Source organism: Pelophylax lessonae (genome assembly GCF_965119305.1).
Source record: "Pelophylax lessonae genome assembly, chromosome: 7".
Classification (NCBI taxonomy): Eukaryota; Metazoa; Chordata; class Amphibia; order Anura; family Ranidae; genus Pelophylax; species Pelophylax lessonae.
In genome coordinates, this window is record NC_138774.1 from 191,478,131 (window position 1) to 191,502,212 (window position 24,082).

The following is a 24,082-nucleotide window of genomic DNA, read 5'->3' on the forward strand; positions in this document are numbered from 1 at the left end:
ACAGCAGAATCATCAGAGCACCATAGTAAAGACAATTTCATCTCTATCAGCTGTGCCAACGCCAAGTAATACCTAACACTGCAGCATGCAGTTACCTCATAGAAGTCTGACACAGGTGCCTGAACTACGTACATACCCTTCTCCATCTAGGGTATTTGCCAAACACAATTGCTGCCTGAATAAAACATTATACATCACCAAACTCGGGACTGAACTAGATATAAAATAATTTCACCCCGAGTGTTATTGAGTAATGTGGTTACTGCCTGGATAAAGTGACAAGAACCTGAATTCTATACATATTTGACTTTCTGCTTACAATTTTCCACTTAAAATTATTGTGTGGACATACTGTACTCTAGATAAAAAGAGGACCTTCAAAGTAAATTTACTTAGACTTTTGAAAATAAACATCCCGCCAAAGAACCCCCCCCCCCCCCCCCCGAAATACCCATGGGTAATTTAGTCAGTCCATTAGTAAGGAAAGCCTTATTCTTTGCTCCTCTCTGATTTAGTTTTGTTTTATTATCATAGCCTGACTTCCCCTGGCTTCATGCCTAAGCCTTGCCACCTTCCATCTCCCTATCCAAGGAGAATGTCTTTACTGGCCACCTGACACTGTCTCATTAGACACTAGAATAGAAGGTCTTTGTCATTAAAGTAGAAGTCTAGGCAAAACGTTTTTTTTTTTTTAATTCTGGATAGAGTAAGGGATTTTTGTCATCTGTGTCCCATTGGGGAGATTTCCCTTCACTTTCTCTCCCATAGCCAAAACAGGAAGTGAGAGGAAATCCCTGCATATTAAGGGAATCCCTTGGGGTCCCCAGAGCAAGTTTCCTAATTAGAAGATTTCCCCTCTAATACTGTTCTAGGGATAACCCAAAATTCAGGATTTTCTTTTACTTTCACTTTCAATAATAATGGTTAACAGGACAAATAGAGAGTGTGAATTTCCCTAACAGGGGCACAGACAGCGCTAAAAACTGATCTGTGCTATTCCATCTCGACTCTGTTCAAAACGAAAAAAAAAGTGTTGCCTTTAGTTGTACTTTAAGTCAAGGAAAATGTGACCACATAAGTCACCAGTTGCTAAAAAAACATATTTACCTTTAGCAGCCAGCAGGTGGCTGGTACTTCAGGACTTTATATAGCTGGTTTACTTTGTGTTGCAAAAAACAGTAATTACAGAATCTCAACTTACAAACCTAGCTGTGGTCAGCAGGTACACATCTAGTGCTGGGTTCTCCTATTAGACAATCCAGCATGCACTGCACACATTGAAGCACTGGACTAACCAGTGTTACATTTTTTAGTTAAAATAGTAATTTTATATACATTATAACAATGATACAGAATAAAATTTAGAAACTTACAAATAAAAAAATAAAGTTGACCCAAAGCCACTATAGTTATGCTTTATGAAAACAGTGTAGATTTTTTTCTAGTGATAGAATAGCTATGTTGTATAATAATAAATCTTTTCACACTGCCTTAAAAGTAAACTTAACTACTAACTAATGATTCAAACAGGTTATTTCCTGGAAGACTATGGGAACTACTGCAGGATAAGCAGTATAGTTTTCAAGGAAAGCCTTACTGGCAGCTGTAGATACAAAAAGCAGTAAAGCCTACATTTACAAAAACTGGAATTAAGGCTTGCCAGTGTAATATACTAACTAAAATAATAAAATAAAAAAAAAGATGAAAAATTCCCTTTAAAATGCACATTTGTGTGACCACTGCTTCAGTACTGGGGAGAAAGGTATTTGTGAGACAAAAGTTTTCATAAAGCATACATTACCTGTCCAAACAGAAGATGGGAGCTCCACTTATATTGGTGCTATGTATTATATATATTGGTACCTCTCATCAATTCAGAACCAGCAAGGTCTTTCCTTTAAAATATCACAATTATTTATTACACACCATTATTCAAAAGCATAAGTAGTCCTGGAAAAATAAAACAAGTACATTTTGAATTGAAAATATTTTAAGGTAAATCTAAACCCAATTACTAAAATGGCACTAAACAGTAAGCTTTAGTATGTTATTTCAAAAGTTTTCACTCTTTTTAAATATAAAGCTTTCATTAAAATCAAAACCCCTTCTCGATCCAGCTGTCCGCTATTAAAATGATTTAGGTAGGAAAATTGGTCAGGGAATGATTCTCAAGGACATAGCTAAATTTGGTCCGAGCATCTACGTCCCCCCCCCTGCCACAAAAGGGTTAATTTGGAAAAAAAAAAAAATTGAACCAGGAGCTTTTAAAAATAAATTTTTATAGTTTGTTTGATAATGCAAAATTTAAATCCTATCAGTATTAAGGACCTCTGCCTTGTTCTTCCCCAGGTCTGTTGCGGGAAGGTATCAGTCTGTAAATCAGATCCTGATTCTCATTACTTTAGGTTCTACAAATGCTGTGAGGATCCGAAAATTGAAAACATTGTTAATTTAGGCCCCTTTCACACAGGCTTTCTGATCAGGTCCGCCTGTCAGTTATTCAGGTGGACCTGATCGGATGCTCCATGCACCTTTATGGAGCAGCGGATGTCAGCGGTGACATCTCTGCTGACACCCGCTGCTATCCGATCCAATACTGTCTGTGAAATCCAGATGGATGGAAACCCTATTTTCCATCCGTCTGGAGGATCGGATCGGATGAAAACGGACAGGCGGTATGTTTTCATCCGATCTTCCATAGAGGAGAGTGGGGATCTGACAGTTCTGTGTCTGCAAAGTAAGCGGAGACTGAGCTGTCATCCACCTGATTAGCGGAGATCAGCAGATCGATCGAGCAAAACGGAGTCCGTCCAGCGAAAAGCCGGTGTGAAAGGACCCAAGTGTAACAAATTTATCACATTAATGTTTAGCAGGTCAGGGTTTGAAGCCTTTAGTGCCTGAAGAACGTTTACATTAACAAACAGTTGTAACTCTATTTGGTTTTATCAGTTAAGTGCAAAGATTGAGTGCAGTAACCCATATCAACCAATCAGGTTCAGTTCACAGTAGTCATCAATTACAAAGAAACTGCTAGCTAAAAATGTGTAATATTTACAATAGATATTGATCATTTTATCATATCTTCCTGTGCCCATGACCATGTGTTTAGTCTCTCCATGTAAACATTGAATAGCACATCACGCCTAATTACCGTATGCTCTTGTCAACCCTTCAAACCTGTTTACTTGGAAGACAATCTTACTTCAGGTCTGCCAAAAAAAATAAACCCTCCCTACTCTTTACTTTATTCTCTTAGACTTCATCTATTTCTCCTGAATAAAACAAGGCAGCTGAAGTATAGAAATTCTCTAGTATATTCTCTTCTCCTCAGGTTGGCATAAAAGCTGTGCCAGAAAGTGAGACCATACTACATAAATCGTAATAGGGTGTCATTCACAGCATATCTCTAAATATGACTGACGTGACAAACTATATATAAAAAATTATAAATATGTGAAAATGTCTTTTTTATGACTAAATAATAGGAATCACAAAGGACAAGAGAAAACACTGATTTTTTTTTTTTTTTTGTAGCAGTCAGTTACTTCCCTTATCGCATTACTCTAATTTATTAAATAAACTATAACTGCTAATACTTTCCAACTTCCCCACTTTAGGGCAGAAGTCATTTGTACCCATACTGCATGGTTAAAAGCCTCTAAATATGTATCATATCTGTATATTTTGCACTGATAGAAAAAAAAAGTATTAAATAGCCTTGTATTATTTTAAAAGTATTTTTTTATTACCTGTTAGAGAATCCGCATAATGACGCTCAATCGCTCATCTATAAAATGTTTCCGTAGGCGGCTCTTGCCCGTAGCAACTCATTTTAATTTCTCATCTGTTAAAATCTGGTTGCTGTATGCAACAAACTTCCAAAAATATTTTATAGTGTTAGCTTGTATGCTACTGGGTACTAAGAAAGCACTGCAGATAAAATATTGCACGTTTTACTGGTCACATTTTGCTCCTTGACCACCTTTGAGAGAAATATTGGAATATGCATTAATAAAGATTCTGTACTATACATTTAGATAGGATTTCTACAAATCTTGCTTTTCTTATGCTGTCTATCACTGTTCTGTAATATTTGTACTGTATAGTTTATGTATATAACTATGTAGATGGATAAAGATATATATATATACAATATGTGTATCGGACAGTGTTTTAATGTGAACAATGGGCAAAGATCACTTTAATGGTGGTCCATTATCAGCGCTTATTCAATCTTCCTTTGCTCCCCCACTGCCTCCCTGTGCACTCTGACTACTCTCCTTCCTCCTATTTTACAGCATTGGTGATCAGACCTGTGTAAGCACCAAGACAGGTCTACAAGAGAGCGAAGGGAACAGGATTATATGCAGGTTGTTGGGCCGCCATCAAATTGAGCTTGTTGGTAAAAATCATAGCCAGGCTTGATTACTATTGCAGACATACATTATTATTGTATGCATTTCATTGAAAAATATTGGATGACTGTAACTAATTTGTTCTTTTTATCATAAACCTCATATTCTGTCCCCTTCTACTCATTCAGTTGCTAAACTATTGTACAGATTGCAGACACAGAGCAATGGATAGCAGTAATTGAATCCACAGATGCTATAATTGGAAGATGTTTGATTTGGCAATATATTTGCATGAAGATATGGAGAGAACATGATAATTATGCATTCAGGTAATTGTGAGTCAGAAATTATATAATTCTCTGCAGCTTTAGCTTAGCTTGCATTTATTTAAGTAAATCTAGAAATCTATTGTCTGCCCATTTTTTATTGATGGTTTCATCCAGGGCTTTTTTTTCAGCGGGAATGCAGTACTGACACCTCCAGCACCAAATGGACGTGTTGGCAAGGAGGGCTGGGGTGTGCTAGAAGGTCTATTGATACTGGCTGGGTATCCTTTGTCCCGGGGGGTGGTGGAATCTACTGTTGGGGGCAGGCGTCTATTGTTGGCTGCCGTAGAGTCCACTGATGTTGGCTGCTGGGGGATCTATTGTTGCTAGTGAGGGATCTAATTTTGTTGTGGGGTATTTTGTTTCTGGGTGGTCTATTGTTGCTGCTGGGATCTAATATTGTTTTGGGGTATTTTGCTCCTGGTGGGGTCTATTGTTACTGGGGGGTGTCTGTTGTTGCTTTCGGCTCCATTGTTGCTTGATACAGTGGTTATATTTTTGTTGGGGGGGTGGTATTTTGCTCATAGGGGTGTCTATTTTTGTTGGGTGGTTTATTGTTGCTGGGGAGGATCTATTGTTAAATGTGGGGTAGATTGTTGCTGGCTGCAGGGGATCTATTTTACTGCCTTTCTTGGTTATCATTCGCAAATTCCATATAAATTATAAAAAAAATATACTGGTTCTGTATTCTATGTATTCTCAGGCGCAGAAAAGGGATGGTGCATGGAGGTGGGTGGGGGGAGAGATGAGTGGTGACTTTGGGGAGAGGACAGTACTGGGAAAAAAATGTTTTTTTGACTTGCCGTAAAATCCTCTTCTATTAAGTGCATTGATGGACGTAGTTCTCTGATCCATATCAGTAGAATTATACTGCCCCTTACAGGAGTAGGACACTAGGCAGAAAAAAGTTCTGGCTATGCCTATGGGCAGTCCCGGAGGGTACACCCTCTCTCCTCCTGCATAGGATCTCAGTTTTGTATCAAAGCAGTGTCAGAAAGTAACACCAACCCAACTCAAAATAGAGGCACGGGTACTGCATCCGTCAATAAACTTAAGAGAAAAGGATTTTACGGTAAGCCAAAAATCCAGTTTTCTCTATCGTTCATTGACGGACGCAGTTCTCTGATCCATATCAGTAGGGACGTCCCAAAGCAGTGCCATAAAATGAGGGGTGGGAACAGCAGAAAACAACAAGTCCCCAAGGCTAAACATAGCCGACCAGGCAACATAGGACTCATCAGAACAAAAGATGAAGCCCACCTGAAACAAACAGTAAACACCCTCAAGGAAGGTCAAAGGTCCTCCAGACAGCAGCCAGCAAAAACTTTGCATCCAAAAAGAGGCATCTGCAGATGCCAGCACATCCACCTCATAAAATTTGGTAAAGGTGGGAACAGATGACCAGGTTGCCGTCTTGCAACCTGAAGCACAGATGCCTGTATGGCGAAAAACCCAGGAAGTACCAGGCGCCCGAGTAGAATGCGCCAAAACAGGGAAAGGTAGGACCTGACCCTTAATTGAATAAGCCTGCACCACCGACTGTCCCATCCATCTGGAAATAGTCGAAGCAGATGCAGGCAGCCCTGCTCTTGGGCCATCTGTGAGTACAGAGAGCGAACCTGATTTACGAAAGACTCAGTATTCGCCAAGTACACCTTGAGTGCCCGAACACTATCCAGAGTATGCAACACACATTTTTTAGGATGTGGGGGCTTAGGACACAAGATGGTAATACAATGTCCTCGTGCAAGTGAACACTAGAAACCACCTTCAGAGGAAAGGACGAATCCGGACAAAGTACCACTTGGCCCCCTGAACCAACATATAGAGAGAACGAAAGGACAATGTCGCCAGTGCCGACACCCTGCGCGCAGAGTGGCAGCAACCAAGAAGGCCACCCGAAGCAGAAAACCTGCTGGGAAATCCACCCCACCCGGGCAGGCTTGCATCCACGGTGACAATTGTCCAGTAAAAAGGGGAGGAAGAAATCCAGATCAAGACACCTGGTCACCTGGATCAGCCAGATCTGCAAGTCCAGAGAATTTGAATTTTAGCCCCAATCGAGAAGGATTGCCTTCTGGGGGATCCCCGAGAGGGATTGAGCGAAAGGGACCGTCTGAAAGATGACACCATCAGTCCCAGAACTTGCATGCAGGTCCGAAGGGACGACCATGTGCTGAACAGTAACAGTCGAACCACAGTCTGAAGTTCCAAGAGTTTTATTCCCCGGAGGGAGAAGCACCTTGACTGAGGATGAATCCAAAGTCAGGCCCAGATAGTCCAGTCTCATGGAAGGGACCAGGGATGATTTCTGAAGGTTCATAACCCACCTGAACTCCTCCAGAGTTCTCATGGTGACTTCCAACTTCGTTGACAGCACCGTAGGGGACTCCACATGGAGAAGCAGATTGGCCAGGAAACCAGGACCGATACACCCCGCTGCCGCAACAGCACCAGGACCGGAGCCAACACCTGTGTGAAGACCCGAGTAGCAGAAGCGAGACGAAGGGGTAACGCCACAACCTGATAGGGATCCTTTCACACGGCAAAAAACGGAGAACCCGTAGGTGTCCAGAACATACCGGGATGTGAAGGTAGGCAGCTTGATGTCTATGGAGGCCAGGAATCCCCCTGGCCTCCATAGACATCACCCCTTCTTGCCTAGAACCACCTAGATGGGTGAGGACGCACCTTCAGGCCGAGTAGGCCTTGTCCGCAGGTCTAGAAAAAAACGATCTCTTGTTCGCCAGACCAGGGTCGTTTGGAACCACCCGAGGAAGACTTGAAGGACTTCCCCACATCGACTGTGCCTGAGGGACGAAGAAACTGTTTGTGAGCCGAAAGGGAGGATCACAGGATCACCATCTGCGACAAAGGCCCTTTCTCTATCGCTCATTGACAGACGTAGTCTTCTTGATTCTCAAGAGCTGGGTTATGTTGTCTCCGCAGGAGTAGGACTAGGCAGAAAGACAAAACGTTCTGGCTCCACCTTAGGGGCAGTCCCTGAGGGTATATCCTCCCTCTCTCTGCTACAGGGAATCAGTTTTTTTCTGTCTAGTCAGGAGTAAGGACCTAAGTTCCTTGCTGGGATCTTTTGGTCCTGGCAAGACTTTTTTTCTTTAAGAAAAAGACATTTTTTAGGTAGTTTTCTCCAGTGTTTTTTCCTGTGAGATCTTCAAGCAAAAATGCCGGACTGGGCGACACTTGTGGTCACCCCAGCCGGCCTACGAGCGCGCGCAGACCATGGCATTGCGCTTGGTCGGCCGCGACATATTCAAGTAAGTATGCGGGGCCGGGCGACGGGCTGGATGTTGAGATCCAGTGGTCACCCTGGTTTCTGCCTACGAGCGCGTGCAGACCAGAGCTCCGTGTATGTCCTCAGGTCACGCCGGCCGCCATGTTTTTGGAGTCTTATGTCTCTTCTATGGGGGCGGCCATGTTTTGTGAGCCCAGCTACCTCGTGGAGGGCTGGGAACGCCGGAAGGCGTACACAGGGGGCGGAGCCACGCCTTCTGCCCGGGAAAAAGCAAACAGCTCCTTCCAGTCTGTGTAAGACAGACGCTGACTGCAGTTTGTTGGAAACTGCACTGCATCGGTTGGTGAGCCTTGGGGGTCCCTCTCTCTCTCTCTCTGGGATCGAGAAGCAGGTACTCTGAGGGGCGCTATTGCGCTAGGGGGAGACACACAAAAAAAAAAAAAAAAAAAAGTTTTTTTTTTGTTTTGCTGGCAAAGGTGTCCTGTATTAACATGGACCCTGCCACTCATGTATCTCCTCCGGATCCCCTCGAGGGGTCTGCGGGATCCTCCAGCACCCCATTGACAATTGAATCTTTGTCAGCTATTATGGAAACTTTTGTGTCCCGGGTGGAAGTGGCTTGTCAGGGACAGGGCGCAAGAAAGCGACCCCCGCCTAACCCCTTATTATCTGAAACCTCGGATTCAGACTCTGAGCCTATTTCTGCAGTTGCAGGTACTTCATCTGGTATTGGTGTCTCGGGTCCTGTCTCTTCAGACAGTGAGGAGGATGTTTCGGCATCCGCCATAGCCCGAGAGGAAGCGTTGGTAAACGCACTCATTGTATCTGTTCAAGAGACCTTAAGGTTACAGGGTATTCCATCAGAAATAGCTGAAACTGAGATCCCTTTTGGGACTAAAAAACGCATCAAAGTGGCGAAGGTTTTTCCATTGCCCAAATGTTTTGGCAATCCAATCGAAGAAGAATGGCGTCTGCCAAAACGCACTTTTAATATTTCTAAACGCATTGACAGGCGTTATCCGTTTGAGGAAACCCTTATTAAGAAATGGACAGAACCACCTGTGGTGGATTCACCTATTGCTAGATTAAATAAAGCCACGGTTATTCCTTTAGAAGACGCTCCGTCTTTTAAAGATCCAGTGGATCGCAAGATAGAAGCTATGTCTCGCACCATGTTTTCCTTGATTGGATCAGCTTTCAGACCAATAATTGCTATTGGTCTGGTTTCGCAGGCTGTAACTGAATGGACCAAGTGGTTACGCCGGGACTTAGAAGAAGTCCCTCAGGCGGTATCAGATTTGTTGGAACAAATGATACAGGGGTTACAGTTTGTATGTGATGCGGCGTTAGACGCCACTCCATTAATGGCGCGAGCATCAGTCTCAGCAGTGGTTCTCAGGCGTACACTGTGGCTAAAAGGTTGGTTAGCCGACCAAGGTTCCAAAAAAGCATTGGCTAATATCCCCTTTTCAGGAGAGCGTCTATTTGGAGCCAACTTAGATGAGATCATTAAGGATCTCACCGGTGGAAAAAGCACCTTTTTACCGCAAAATTTTAAAGGGACGAGGGCCTTCTTTTTCTGCTCACAAGAGGTTTTTTCGTCCAGCGGGTGAAAAAACTAAGTCCTCCAAAGCTCCTGCAGGAGGCGTCAGGGGTCGTTGGTCGGGCAAGCAAAAGCCCGCCCCCTCCAGACCTGAAGATAAACCATCCAAAGCCTGAAGGTGCGCCCCCACCCATAACTGGGGTGGGGGGACGTCTTCGCCGGTTCCCGGATCCATGGCTTTCCAGAATCCCGGACAAATGGGTTTGCGAAGTCATAAGGTCAGGGTACAAGATCGAGTTTCGATCTCTCCCACCGGCGCGATTCTTCCCTTCCAATATCCGACTATCCTCAGATCGTTTAGAAGATCTGCGGAGAGCAGTCATAGATCTACTACAACAAGGAGTGGTAGTCCACGTTCCTTGGACAGAACGGTTTCAAGGGTTTTATTCAAACCTGTTTACAATACCCAGGAAAGAGGGCAAAGTGCGTCCAATTCTGGACTTAAGAGCACTCAATTCTTTCGTCAACATAAGAAGATTCAGAATGGAGTCCATTCGCACGGTAGCAGCCTTCCTGCATCCAGGGGATGTCCTAGCGTCCATAGACATCAAGGACGCCTATCTTCACATTCCCATTTTCGCAGGACATCAGCGTTTTCTACGCTTTTCCGTAGAGGAGAACCACTATCAGTTTGTGGCGTTACCTTTCGGTCTCGCCACGGCTCCGCGGGTCTTCACAAAGGTGTTGGCCCCAATGTTGGCACTTCTGCGCCAAAGAGGTATATCGATTCTAGGTTACCTAGACGATCTTCTGCTTCATGCAGAGTCTCCTCAGACCTTGCTACAAAACATAGAAATTACTATGATTTCTTTACAGGAATTCGGGTGGCTGGTGAACCAGCAAAAGTCATTTCTGGTTCCCACCCAGAGGCTCGAATATCAGGGTCTAATTCTAGACACAGTCAGGACAAGAGTTTTCCTTCCGGTAGGGAAACTCCGAAAGATTCAATCAGCAGTCCAGTTGTTACTGTCCAACAGCTGGTCTTCCCTTCGAACTTGCATGAGGGTTCTGGGGTTGATGGTGGCTTCATTCGAAGCAGTCCCATTTGCCCAGTCCCATACCCGAATTCTTCAGCAAGAGATTCTTCTCAGATGGAATCGGAATCCGGAATCCCTGGACAATCAGATACGATTGAGCAAACAGACCAGAGAGTCTCTGGTTTGGTGGCTTCGGTCTCCAATGCTCAGCCAGGGAAAGTCATTTCTGCCAATATATTGGACGATAGTGACCACGGATGCCAGTCTATCCGGATGGGGAGGAATTCTTGGTCAGTTATCTGTCCAGGGACTTTGGTCCCCGGAAGAATCCAGGTTACCGATAAATGTATTGGAACTGAGAGCGATCAGACTTTGTCTGATTCACTGGACCGAGCAGCTCCAGGGCAGCCCGGTTCGGATCCAGTCGGACAATGCCACGGCCGTGGCTTATGTCAATCACCAGGGGGGCACCAAGAGTGTCCGAGCGGCCAAAGAAGTGGCTTGCATTCTTCGCTGGGCGGAACGATTTGTTCCAGCAATCTCTGCGGTGTTCATTCCGGGGGTGGAGAATTGGCAGGCAGATTATCTCAGCCGTCAGACCCTGGATCAGGGGGAATGGTCCCTCCATCCAGACGTTTTCCACCAGTTGTGCCTACGGTGGGGCACCCCGGATGTGGATCTGTTGGCATCACGATTCAACAGGAAAGTTCAGAGATTCGTGGCTCGCTCCCGCGATCCTCTAGCAGAAACCGCAGACGCACTGATCGCCCCGTGGGGGCAATACCAGCTAATATATGCCTTCCCTCCTCTCGTGTTACTGCCAAGACTTCTTCGCAGGATAGAGGAGGAAGGAATCCCAGTAATCCTGGTAGCTCCGGACTGGCCTCGTCGAGCTTGGTACGCCGACATGGTCAGACTGGTGGCAGACGTCCCATGGAGACTTCCTCTCAGGGAGGATCTACTGTCTCAGGGACCGATCTTCCATCCTGCTTTACGATCGCTGGCTTTAACGGCCTGGCTATTGAGACCCAGGTGCTGAAGGACAAAGGTTTGTCAGCTTCAGTTATTCCTACTCTAGTTGAAGCAAGGAAAGCGACTTCCAGAAAGATTTATCATCGCACATGGAAGTCCTACATTGCATGGTGTGAACCTTTGGGGTTCCGTCCTCGGTCTTATTCGATTAGTCGAATATTGGCTTTTCTGCAACAAGGGGTTGAGCAGAAACTGGCCTTGAGTACTATCAAGGGTCAGGTCTCAGCATTAGCCATCTTCTTTCAGAAGCCTTTGGCTACTCATTCCTTGGTGCGGAATTTCATCCAGGGGGTGCGACATCTGGCTCCGCCAGTGCACGCGCCGTTACCCCCCTGGGATCTTAATTTAGTGTTGTCGGTTCTTCAGAAACCTCCCTTTGAAGATATTAGGGAGATTCCTCTACCCACGTTGTCCCAGAAGGTGGCCTTCTTGGTGGCTATTACTTCTGCACGCAGGGTGTCAGAACTGGCCGCATTATCTTGTCGTTCACCATATCTGGTGGTTCATAGAGATAAGGTGGTTCTTCGTCCGAATCCATCCTTCCTACCAAAAGTGGTTTCAGAATTTCATCTGAATGAAGAAATTGTATTACCTTCCCTGTGTCCTAAGCCCAGTCATCCTCGGGAGTTTGCGTTACACTCCTTGGATGTGGTCCGGGCGATCAGGGTATACTTGAAAACGACAGACTCGTTTCGCAAGACGGATTCACTTTTTGTGATCCCAGAGGGACCCAAAAAGGGGTTGCCTGCATCTGCCGCGACCATTTCCAGATGGATCAGACAGACGGTAGTACAGGCTTATTCTATCAAGGGTCGGGAGCCCCCGTTCCCTGTTAAGGCGCACTCCACTCGGGCGCTTAGTGCGTCATGGGCCTTTCGCCATCAGGCGTCAGTGGTCCAGGTGTGCAAGGCGGCTACCTGGTCGTCGGTGCATACCTTTACTAAACAAGTTGATGTAATGGCAACGTCTGATGCCTCGTTTGGCCGCAAGGTTTTGCAGGCCGCAATTTGAGGAGACCAGTGGTCCACCTCGAGGGTTTTTTTCCGTTGGAAAATTTTTCTTTAGTCTCATTCTTTGTTTATAATGAGCCTTTAAAACTTCTAGTTTGGCACCAGTTGGGCCTTCTAGATTGGATTTGATTTTGTCAATCCCACCCCTCATTTGTGGCACTGCTTCTGGATGTCCCAGCTCTTGAGAATCAAGAAGACTACGTCTGTCAATGAGCGATAGAGAAAAATGGATTTTTGTAAGAACTTACCGTAAAATCCTTTTCTCTTAAGCTCATTGACAGACGTAGTACCCGCCCCTCTATCATTGAGTTGGGTTGGGTTAAATTCTCTGTACTGCTTTAAACAGAACTGATTCCCTGTAGCAGAGAGAGGGAGGATATACCCTCAGGGACTGCCCCTAAGGTGGAGCCAGAACGTTTTGTCTTTCTGCCTAGTCCTACTCCTGCGGAGACAACATAACCCAGCTCTTGAGAATCAAGAAGACTACGTCTGTCAATGAGCTTAAGAGAAAAGGATTTTACGGTAAGTTCTTACAAAAATCCATTTTTCCCTTGTTAGCCTGTGGAACAAAAGCACTCTGCCCCCCCCCCCCCCCCGTGAGACCCTTCTATAATGTCATCCAGGGCAGTGATGTAGGGAAGCCACCATCGTGCGAACCAATACCATCTTGGATTTTTGAACCGCACGGAACCATCAAAGGGCCAGTAGATCCAGCTTGTTGAACTAGAGCCTGAACTGCCCCACAGAGCGCCTGCAAGCGATCCGGGGACAGCCGTACATTGGAAGGGAAAAACCTCACCAGAAAAAAACAGATTGAAACTCGATCTTGCAACTGGACCGCATGAAATCCTGAACCCAGCTGCCTGGGATCTGGGCCAGCCGCAGGTCCGAGAACCGGCAAGAATGCCCCCCCCCACCACCTAGATGGGTGAGGACGCACCTTCAGGATGAGTAGGGCTTGTCCGCAGCAGTGTTAATTTCGTCGACTAAAACCGACTAAAACGTTTTCGTCGACTAACACAATTCAGATGACAAAAATACGACTAAAACTAAAATGGCATTTTAGTCAAAAGACTATAACTAAAACTAAATCGAAATTTGCTGCCAAAAATTAACACTGGTGCATGCTCAAAGCATAAATAATAACATATTAGATTTTTCACTCCAGGACCAGCAGTAGTATATAATGAGTTTGGAAATTGTAGAGAAATGCTTAAATAATGCATTACAAATTACAATTGAACTACACCCATTTGATTATAGATGACTAAAATGAGTTTTAGTCGACTAAAATGTAGGGCGTTTTAGTCGACTAAAATATACTGGAGTTTTAGTCTACTAAATACGACTAAAACTAAAACACTTGCAGAAGACTAAAATAGGACTAAAACTAAAATGTCATTTTAGTACTAAGACTAAAACTAAATTGAAATTTGCTGCCAAAATTAACACTGGTCCGCAGGTCTAGAAAAAAACGATCTCTTGTTCGCCAGACCAGGGTCGTTTGGAACCACCCAAGAAAGACTTTAAGAATTAAATGTCATCCAGGGCAGTGCCAAACAGGCGATCCCCCTGAAAGGGGAGATACATTAAGGCCTTCTTAGAAGTTTGATCCGCAGACCAACACCCCGGTCAAGTATATGCCAGATAACCACCGCCGAAACCGACAGGTGAGCCATACAAAGGAGCCTCGTCCATGAAAACTGTTCCCAGTGCAGACTCCGCCAGGGAGTACAGATCGCGGGCCACAGTCCGCGCCATCCTATCCCCCAACTCCTTTCACGACAGGGAATCCTCCACCGGAACAACGGTAGTCCTATTCAGCCTAGAGATCGTACGTCCACCAAAGGGGGAACAGTCCTCTGTACCAGAGACTCCCCAAAAGGGTAACGTCTAGCAGCCACTTAAACACCCCAGGGGAACGTCTCAGACAGTCCCATCCTACATGAGCATGCTAGCAAAATAAGCTGCTCCGGATGGCATGGGATTGCCAAATGCTACCTGCGCCCCAGGCGCGTCCTCCAAATTGCAGGGTGCCACGCACCGAAACAGCCAGTGCATCCACCAGCGCCTGTATCATGCACAGCAGGGGAGGTAGAAATGTCATCCTCATCATCCAAGGAGACAGGTCACGAGGCAACAGACCCAGCAGGGAGGTCTACGTCTGCGGCGGCTGAGTCGGAGTCAGAATCAGATGAGGCAGAAGTAGGTGGAGAAACGTTTCAGCGCACCTCCCACCTTCACCCGGACCCAAATACTTCCCGAACCGCTGAAAATGCATTGATGGACAGTGGAGATCTGGAAGGCCCTGTGGCCTCCGTGAGGGGGTCAGGTGGGGACACATGGTCTGCAGGGTCCATACTCAACCTGAGAAACCTGACAAAATTTGCAAAAAATTACTTTTTTTTTTGTTTAAGAAGCAGCCCCACAGCGCTACAGCGCCCCCAAAGGTCAGGCATGCGCAAATGAACCCCCACACTGTCCCCAGATAAGCAATCAGATTAGGAGGATCTCAGCGGTGGCTCAATGAAAGGAAGTGAGCCAGGGAACTGCCCGGGGTGAAGGGAGGGGCACCTCCCACCAAAAGAACGCCTATAGGCACTCCCACCGGCCTTCACAGCAAAAAATCAACCGCAAAATGGCCGAAAACAGGTGTACCAAGATGGCCACCGCCATAGAAGCAGACAGAGGCTACAAGAAAATGGCGGTAATGGGGACCCACAGGGGGACCCCCGCCAGCCCATCTACACCATCCAGCTGCAGGAACCTTACCAAGGCCCCCCCCGCACGATTGGTCTAGCGCCGTGGACGGCGCACTCCCCAGCCCCCCAAGCGGCCTGCAAAGAGGTCCCAGCCCCAGGTAGGCCCAAACAGTTCCCCATGTGGAGGGAGAGGGGGGGGGTCACAACAGGATAGAGGGAAATCCAGGAGTGTGAGGGTCCGACCACCCCAGGGAGGGGGCCCGCGTCAACCCCAAAATCCGCCAGGGAAGGGGGGGCGTTTACTCACCATGCCAGGAACACAGGCGAGCTTTATCTCCTGACAGGACCCCATGCCACCATAGTGGGGGGGGCTGTTGACCAAATAGGAACGCTGCGACATAGGCTTAGACCCTGTCGTTTGCGTCCTGGTGAGACAATTAACTTGCGGGGCCAGTCCCCGTCCAGTGGGACTATGTCGTGGCCGACCCAGCGCAGAGCTAAGGCCTGCACGCGCTCGCTGGCCATACTGGGGAGACCACTGGATATAAAGATCCAGCCCGTCGCCCAGCCCGGCATTGTTGCTTGAACATGTCACAGGAAAAAATTGCAGAGAAAAAGGCTAGCTAAAAAAATCTACATAAAAAAATACTTTTATGCCTGGACCAGAGATCCCAGCAAGGAACTAGGTCCTTACTCCTGACTAGGCAGATTAAAAGTGACATCCTATGCAGGATGAGAGAGGGTGTACACTCCGGGACTGCCCATAGGCGTAGCCAGAACTATTTTTCTGCCTAGTGTCCTACTCCTGTAGGGGGCAGTAAAAACCAACTGATATGGATCAGAGAACTGCGTCCGTCAATGAGCGATAGAGAAAAATATCTGGTTTCATCACTGCTATAAATGAAATCCTCACTGCACAGCTGCCAGTGTTTACATCCCCTGCGTCCACTGTAATTCTGCATGGGCTGTCCCCATCTCAAATTGGGAGAAATTATTAATATCCTCTGTTATTGGGACCGACACATGCATGATGAATACATTAAGATGCAAACACTGCTTAGCCCTTGGAAGGCCAGACAGTAAGAGCTGCCATTAGTCTACATCTGAGGTCAGCAGCACTTCTATTTAGGAATTCCATGAGAAAGACAGGGAAAATGATAGTGAAATATGAGGATTATGATAAAAGTGCATTTACCCTCTAAAGAATAACTCTAGCCAGAGAAGGAGTCATTGTATTTCTATAGCTATGTGGGAAAAATTGCAGCTGACCTTGATTTAGCGTCACTCAGCTCTATTTATGTATACAATTTTTTAGTCCACTACAATTTTAGGCCTCTTGCACACTGCAAGTGTACAGCTCAGTACAGCTTTTTTGTTTTCTGAGCTAAAATACAGCCCATTCATTGTAATGTGACTATGCACACATGTGCGTAAATGAACAGCGTGCATTCTTCAGTAAGAACAAAATAGAAAAATCTGCATTTTTGGACAGTAATTTACGCCTAATGCATGAAAATACGCGCGACTGCAAACAAATAAACGCACACGAACATACTGTTGATCTGAAAAAATGCTAATTTGCATATTTTACAAAAATGCGTGAATACATTTGCGCGATATGATGCGAATGCATATGCGCAAAAAAATGCATGCGAATGCGCGAAAATGCGTGCATTTCCATAACACAAATACGCCTGGAATTTTAGCCTTTTAACATCAGGTGGCTAAACAACAGCTGGCAAATTTACCGCGACATGCCGAAATTGACAGGTGGCAGCACCTGTCAAAATCAGCCATTTGAGTCAAAGGGGACGCATTACAACTGGTTTTGGGGCAATAGACCCATTATAAACTGCCTGCAGAGAAAAAAAAAAAAAAAAAAACAGCGGCTGCTAAGCGGTGCTCTGAAAAGCAAACCACAGCTGGTTTCTTTTCAAAGCACAGGTTTTTTTTTCTACCCATTTGCAGAAAATGAACAAAGCATATCTTTCTATTCATATCCTTTCCAGCTGCTTTTAGGGCCCATTCACAGTAGTGCACAGACCAAAATGCTGCTTCCCACAAACTACACTGGTGTGCGGACACCAGTGTTCTGGGGGTCAGGAGGTGGTGTGATGCATATTTTATTGCATCATATAGCTCCCTTTTTTTTTTTTTGCCCAGTTTGTTTGAAGTGCATAAAGTGACACTTCATTCATGTCACTGCAGGGCAGCCCAGTGCACTGCGCTTGATATGCAATTCCATCCAGAGCGCTGCAATATTATGCAGACATGTTGCATAATTATCGCACAGCTTTAGAACACAGAGAAACACTGACTATTGTTTTCTGTGTGTCATTGCTGTTTTGAAATAGCAAGGCAATGGCTGAAGCATTGGTGGGTGCGACCTAGCAGTAAAAACATAATCGTTAGGTTGTTTTATAGCCCCTAATTGGTTTCATAATTTACAGAAGTGCCATAAGTAACTAAAGAGCCCCACCGCACCATTTTCATGAAGTGCTTTTCTGCATACATAAATGTGAATGGAGCGCTCTCTCTCACATGTTTAGGGCTGTTTTATTAGGAGGGCTTATTCTATATATATATATAAAAACTAAAATATTTTTGTCCAGTACCAACTGCTGCATGGACTGACGGTAATATTTGCAATGCATTTGGGAATGTAAGAAATCTGTATGAAGAGTTTGTTACAACTCCTTTGTCTACTTTTAAAATACTTTGCAAATTAACCACATGATCAGCGAAAACCTTTCATTCCAGACATGTATTGCTTTAAAACAAACAAATGGGTTAGAAATTATTACAGAAAAACTTCAAAGCATGTATTTTTCCTTTTGGGTGCTTAACTTTTGACAGAATCCTATTTTAAGAGTTTAGAAAAGATTATGTATAGCAAAGAGTTTTTGTACATTTTTTTTCTTAATTGCAGACCTATGTAAAAAAAAAAATAAAAAAATATATTGAAGAAAAAATAAACGGCATGCGGCCATAAAATGAAGTGGTGTTATTTTAATTGTATGACATTGATGACCTGAATTCTGAGCAGGCTGTCTGTAACATTATTTTAATACATATATACATGATGTTTTTAAGTGTTACTAAACCCAGGAGCCTGCATTCACTATATCTGGTCTCAAACAGAACATGGAAATGCAATTATTTTTGTAAATATAAACTGCTATCCCTGTCTGGTTAAAGCTTGTAGGAGGTGTTTTCATTCTCTTCTGACAGTCCTATGAGGCTGCAGAACCCCTGACCCTCTGTCTGGACAGTGTTGATTGGCCCTGTGCTGATCACATGCACCCTCCCCAAAAAAAATTCTTTAGCAATACACACCAAACTGAGCATGTGCAGATTGACCCCTAGGGCTCTGCTCTATTAGCAGATGGATTGGGAACAGTAAAAGAAGGGGAGGATCAGAGAAGACAGGACCAAACAGTCTTTTTTACACAATGTGCAGGATTAACCCCTTCGATCCACAGTGAGTATACCAAGCATGCTTTACTACATATGCAGACTGATTTTACTTTTGTGGGTTTAGTAACTCTTTAATTGGATTTATCCTGTTCTAAAATGTACACAGCCCTACCAGAGGGGAAAGCCAGGTTAGTGATCGGACTTTTTTCTTGCTGCAGTTAGTGGATGTAAACCCTAACAATGAACTTCTCGTCTTTGGTCTCTTTTGGTTAGGGTAGCATTTTTATTATATCTGATAAGCACAAAAAAAACTGATGATCTTAATATGTATATTATGGAGATCTGAGAGTAGGAGTGGTTGAGTAGTTTAGCAAAAGGCACTGTGTGCAGGGCTGACAACACTCAGTGCACAAAAAATGCTGTGTGTTGTCAGCCCACAACAGAACTTTTGAGTCCCGAGTGCATTTCCAGCAGATAATCAATTTTTTGGTTGCTATACAGATAAAATACGTTGAAACAATGTACATATTATAGGGATGTACTGCACTTTTTTTTTTCTTTTGCCTTTTCAGCAAAACAGCCTGGTCTCCTCCCTGCCCTTAGCCTCGGACTGTACAAAAAGGAGCAGCAACTGATGGGGTCATCGGTCTGCTATCTTATTCTATTATTCTGTGTCAGCACATGTACACTACAGCAGAGGCTGACTGGCCCCTCTTTCCCAGCAATGTATTTATTAACCACTTGACATCCAGAAGATTTACCCCCCTTCATGACCAGGTCACTTTTTGCAATACGGCGCTGTATTACCTTACCTGACAATTGCGGGGTCATGCAACGCTGTACCCAAATAAAATTTGTCACCCCCCAAATAGGGCTTTCTTTTGGTGATATTTGCTCACCACTGTGTTTTTATTTTTTGTGCTATAAAAAAGACAATTTTGAAAAAAATAAAACATTTTTTAAATTTCTGCTATAAAACATATTCAATAAAAAAACTGTAAAAAATCAAATGTCTTCATAAATTTAGGCAAATATGTATTGTGCTACATATTTGTGATAAAAAAATCCCAATAAGCATATATTGATTGGTTTATGAGAATGTTATAGCGTCTACAAACTATGGTATGTATACTAGAATTTCAATAGATTTTTTTATACTAGTAATGGTGGCGATCAGCGACTTATAGCAGGACTGTGGTATTGCGGCGGCCAATCGGACACTAACTGACACTTTGTGGGAACCAGTGACACTAATACAGTGATCAGTGCTAAAAATATGCAGTCACTGTGCTAATGACACTGGCTGGTAAGGGGTTATCTAGGGCGATCAAAGAGTTAACTGTGTGCCTAGCCAGTGTTTGTGTTTACTATGTGTGCTGCTTTTACTAAGGGAAGAGATGGATTTCATTCCCTGCCTTACAGGAACACAACATCCATCCCTGTCTGAACGAAACTCTGCCTTGTGTACATACTCTGATCGGCGGGTGCTGGAAGACATTGAGTGCCCGGCGTCTGCAGATCAGCTTCTGCTGTGAATAATCACAGCAGAAGCCACGTGCCTCCTGCAGGCGGAAGTGCAGCACACAGCTGCCGCCCTGGAGCAGTAAAAATGCTATAGGGGTGGTCAGCAAGTGGTTAAGAAAGAAAATATCCACAACCAAATCCATGCATTTAAAAGATTTGTGAGTATGTTCTGACATTTCTAAATTGTGAACCATCTCTAAACCCAATGGTGAAAATGGAATATCTTCAGGTAGGTAGGCTAGTTCCGTGAGTCAGTTCCCATGGAATAGATGACAAATGTTTATGTATTGTACCTTTAAAAAGGTGTTGCACCTACTTTAAGAAAGTTGAAAACGACTTCACCCCAACTGTTATCACCCAAACTTTTTTCAGAAGATCCACAAATAAAGCTGCAAAATAATTGTGTGAAAGCTTTATCACAGGACCACTACAGTGACAAAAAATAAATAAATATTGGTAGCCATATTTGGTTAAAAAAAAACATTCCGCTCTGGGTGATCTCTTTGTTGCAGATTCCAACCTTTTGTTTTTCTGAAGATATAGCGGTTTGTTTCTGTGTGTCCATATGCGGAGTGAACTTGTATGGGAATGTTTTTATAATTATCAATCAGCTGCTGCACCTGCAGGGCTCTGATGAAAGTGGCATGGTCTGCATCCCTTTATTCTGGCTTCACACCTCAGTACGGAGCGGCTCACAGCAGGGATCCAGTGTGTCCCTGTTTACCGTTTCAGGTCTGATTTTGGTCTGAATTTAGACCTAAAACAGATCAGAAGACACACAGGACTCCTGGAGCTGTGTGAACCAGCTTGGTTGAGAGACGGTCACAGGCTCCTGATATGCGAATTGGATGCGGTGAAACACGCATCCAATTCGCAATAGTGTGAACCCAGCCTTAGATGTGATTTCCCTTTGGAAGTATCTCACCAAAAATGAAATGTTTGTTGCCGGGGATGCCAAAATCTGGATTGTATCTTAGTGCAGACTTCTGGGAAAATCAGTGAGCCAATCACACAAACAGAAAATGACATTTTACATTTTACTGAATACCTCCAGGTAGCCACATTGCATTTTACAGAAAATTACAGAGCTGCAGATTGGAAAGGAGAGGTAATTTTTAATTACATTCAATCACAATATGACTTAAGTCGTAATTGTATACGCTATACTATTTTTTTGCAATTTTTTTCCCCACAAAAGTGGAGTTACCCTTTATTGCATTTTACAGAAAATTATTATTTTTTATTTCATACAGTGTATATCTTTCTCCTCATTTTCATGCAGACCAGTTACAAGAGCAAACTATAGAACATTGCCAGGGGTGCTTACAAATTACAATGGTAAGTTTTTGCTCATATGGTTTAATCCTTTTTTTTTTTCTCAATTTAGTAGGGTGTTAGTGTTAAGTGCACAGAGAAACAGACTAGAGGACAGCTCCCCTAAGCTGGCCATAGATAGTTTGAGCCTCGGCTTGTTCAGCAGGGACTGACTGAGATTAAAATCATGTATGAACAGGCTGATTGTACCAAGTTGATCGATCGGTCAATCAACTTAGGTACAACCAGCATGTCTGATTTTTCTACATCGGGTCACTGCTTGCAGCTATAGCCACTAGCAGTAACCATTGTGTTCTGCCATCCAGGATGGCAGCGCCCCCTGCTGTCAGAATCCAATAGCGTGTGTGGGAGGCAATACCCCATCAGCACTAACTGTGTTGATGGGAGAATCCAGCAATTTCCTTTCTTTCTTTCCACCCATTGGAAGTATTGAAAATGTATCATCTATGGACAGCCTTAGGCAGCTTTACCCTCCAAGTGTTAGAGTGCTAGTTTGGAGAATGGAGCTGCTTTCTTCAGCTCCTGGAGATATTTTCTGCTGCCATTACCTTACCATCAAGCAGACAGGTTGAATTTCGATCCTTGTAGTCTCTCCAGTCTTGTCATCGCATGTGAGTGTTTCTTTGATTCCGAATCAAGATTCACCATGACAGCCCTGTTCATAGGACAGTGTAGGCCTTTATTGCTTTATGCATTGGTAGCACACATATGTTTTTTTTTTTTACCATTTTGCACACAGAAAACAAAGAAGGACGCAAGTCTTCACTGTTAAAAGAACTTTTAATGGTAAGAATAGCATAGAGTAACTTACAATTAGAAATGCAATCAGGCACTCAGCACAAAGCGATCAAGGATGTCCCATCAGATGTGAGGTCCAGTTTTTTAGTCTGCTACCCATTAAGGGATGGTAACAGTATGTCCAGAGGACGGGAAGCATTCCACACTATTCTACCATTAAAATGTCTTTTAACACTGAACACCTTGTCAGAATGTTTATACTGCTCTGAATATAACAGTGTCTATTTATGTCAATAAGCAAAGATCTGTGCGGAAGGAGAATCTCCACTTATTTCCATAAATCAATATGTAGCAAATTCTTTTTATTGATTAATTTATTTTTAAAAGCATATACCAATCGTAGTGAAAACAGTCTACAGTATGGAATATATAAAATATTTATTCACGAGACATGTAATCACCATAAATGATCAGACAATAAATGCAATGTGATTTGTAGCTCAATAATGAAAGTAAAAATAAAGCAAGATTACATTTTCTCCAGGTATAGTATAAACCATAAATGAATGTTCTATATAATCAGACCACAATTGTCTGCGCAATGCACAGCCTGATAGTCACTCCACTGCAGATGAAGCGAGAATAGGCTATGCAAAACATGAGACTAATACGCCATTATGCGCTAAATCTGATATTAATAAAAATGTTATAAAAACAAAAATCAGCTTTTTTAGAGAAAAATCTACATATGGGTTATACGGCTGTGATTGTACTTTCGTTACCCTTTAGCATGAAATGTAAAACATTTAAGGAAGTACATAAACAATATTGAATAATAATCAAATAATTAGCAAGGCATATTTACCATATTTAAAATGGCTGCTAGCTTAGAATGGTCATTACCAGAGTCCTTAAGATCGCTGCCTTTTCAAGATGGTGGCCAGGTAGGGAGGAGTTTCGTTTGGCGTCCCTCAAAGGTTCAGATACATGATGGAGCAAAATGGAGTCTGTATAGATGAGTCTATGCATGGCTGTAGTAGCGTGTATGTTGTATGTGTGATGTATATTGGGCAAATGTCATGTGTCTTGTCTCACATCTGGGGTTGCCTTTTTATATGGTATAGAACAAAGGACTATTAAAATTACCATAGGTTAAACCCAGAGGGAGTGACATTATCCCCATTGGTTGGGATAACTTATCCATTAACTGGTGATGTCATTGGGTGACACCTCTTGGTCAACCAGTATATGGATATTAAAAACTATAGGATTTCTCCATTTAAGAATATCATAAAACAACATAAAATGTAACCATGCTCTCATCTATTACATTCCATTTAGTATCCATCATGTATCTAAATAAAGATTAAATCTGGCAACACCATTTTAATATTTAATATATCTTTTTTTTAATATATATATCTATATATTTTGGAAATGACTTTTTAACCTAAGACTTCAATTAGTAGTAGTCAGTCACCAGAGATGGCAGTATTGCATTGCTCTTAGGTTCAGTATGACAGCATTATTTGCCTACAAATAAACGTTGAACCTTATATTGACAAAGAGCTTACCATCTCAGACTTCCTAGAGCCTAGCAAGGTTAAACAAAATTTTATGATGCTTTCTTACTTACAAAGGATTAACATGAAGTCTATCTTTCTTGACATGTAATGATGAGTCATCAAAATCAGTTTAACTTTGTTTTAGCAAGGATAAAACAATTATAATATATAACGGTTTTCTACATATCTATGTATGTTAGTTATATATATATATATTTCATTGTTAATATTATGTTACATAT